Here is a 2,007-nt window from a genome sequence, read left to right as displayed (position 1 = left end):
AAATATTGTGTGTCAATTTTGTGATGATCAGAATAGGTAAAGAGAAAAGTGTTTAAGTACATTGAGTTTTGCTCAGCTGTTTGAAAATGAAATAACGTAGTTGTTTACCAGCACAGTCATGCTTAATTTTTATAACGGGACGTTTCATACATGTAAGCCTCAAAGGGACAATACTGGTCACATAACAGCAGATTTCGAGGACCCATTAGTGTTCCCAAACCTTCGCTATCCGTTACTAATAATCAAAAGCTAAATTTTTGTAGCTGAACGCCACAAAATACAGAACTATAGATCACCGAAGACGATAATACAGTAAAAATAAATGAACAAATAAATAAATAAAAATGTAGCGTCAGCCCTTCGACTCACTCTGATGACTGCCGAGTCATAGAAAAAGTAATAGAAAAGTAATAGAAAGAATATAAAATAGAAAAGTAATAGAAAAAGAACTGGAACTCACGTGGCTGCACGCCCGTAGTTTAGTGGAACATTTACTCCGCCCCGAAAACATGAAGATGCACATTGAATGTAAATAGATTTATCTGCTGATAATTTGGTGGTGTAGCGTTTTGTTTGTATCAAAAGAATATTGTTGCCGTTGTGAGTTTGCAGTGAATGACGCGCTGAAGCACCAGCCTGCAGCGGGTGGTGTACATCGACCCCAATGCTGTGTGGGTGAGCGGTAAAACGGGGGCGTCGTGCCATCCCGCAGACCAGGGTGTTCTCGTGAGCGATACGGTGGTGCGGCCATAAGACCGCTACGTATAGAGTGGACGCCGTTACCTGGTCAGTGGCAGCTGGCTGCGTCGTCGGTTACGGGGCGACAGCCAACCGCAAGGCTGCTGATAAAGGCAGCGCGCGCCAGCGAGCGAGCGCTATTTACGACTCGTGCCTGCCGGCAAACATCTGCGATAGGCCTGTTACTGGCGGTGGCGGCTCTCGTGCCGGAGCCTCCTCGTCTCGTCCACTTACGTTATCTCGCCTGTTTTGCTGCTTGTCGAGTGGGACAGCACAGTGAGAAGTCCCTAAGGCCGCATTCGTCACTGCAGTTGCATTATCTAACGCGCAATAGCAAGCTGCGACACATCATACGCAAAGATTTGCTCTCGAAGCACACATACACTTATTTACTAGGACGCACAGGCACGCGCGCTCATCCGCACATCTCTCTCTCTCTCTCTCTCTCTCTCTCTCTCTCTCTCTCTCACACACACACACACACACACACACAGAGAGAGAGAGAGAGAGAGAGAGAGAGAGAGAGAGAGAGAGAATGAGTGGAAGGGAAGGATAGACAGAGACAGAGATAGCGAGGGCGAATGAATATTCTTGAGCGAAGAACGTTTCTCTTCACTGCTATGTGTCCACGCTGATATTAACGAACTCATTCCAGGTTATTTCCGGTATACTTCGCCTCTAAAACCACAGTAGACATGGACAAAACCGGATGCTTGAAACCGATACTGATACTTTGCTTCTGAATAACCGGTATTTTTAGGTATTTGTTTGCTCTCAGTTGTGACAGATTTTTTTCCATTTCCTTTACCGATAATTTAGCAACGGCCTTGCCACAGTGGATACACCTGTTCCCGTCAGATCAGGGAAGTTAAGCGCTGTCGGGCGTGGCCGGCACTTGGATGGGTGACCATCTGGGACGCCATGCGCTGTTGCCATTTTTCGGGGTGCACTCAGCCTAGTGATGCCAATTGAGGAGCTACTCGACCGAACAGTAGCGGCTCCGGTCAAAGAAAACCACCAGAACGGCCGGAAGAGCGGTGTGCTGACCACACGCCCCTCCTATCCGCATCTTCAGCTGAGGATGACACGGCGGTCGGATGGTTGCGATGTGCCACTTGTGGACTGAAGACGGAGTGCTTCTACTAAAGTTTGCTATAGCAGCAGTACCTAAACATTCGCTTTAAAATAAATTTTTTTGAACTATTAATGTTTATTCGTAAAATTTCCGTTGATTTGAAATATGGATTATTATAGGAATTGGGAAAATCG

At 46.4% G+C, this 2,007-nt stretch overlaps 1 pseudogene; it reads left to right on the top strand.

Moving 5' to 3' along the window:
- The first annotated feature begins 1,555 nt into the window (after positions 1-1,555).
- Positions 1,556-1,673, top strand: LOC126485423 (5S ribosomal RNA; annotated as a pseudogene).
- Positions 1,674-2,007: the final 334 nt, after the last annotated feature.

The sequence above is a fragment of the Schistocerca serialis genome, chromosome 6, assembly GCF_023864345.2.
Source record: "Schistocerca serialis cubense isolate TAMUIC-IGC-003099 chromosome 6, iqSchSeri2.2, whole genome shotgun sequence".
Taxonomy (NCBI): Eukaryota; Metazoa; Arthropoda; class Insecta; order Orthoptera; family Acrididae; genus Schistocerca; species Schistocerca serialis.
This window is presented reverse-complemented; position numbering and strand designations above follow the sequence as displayed.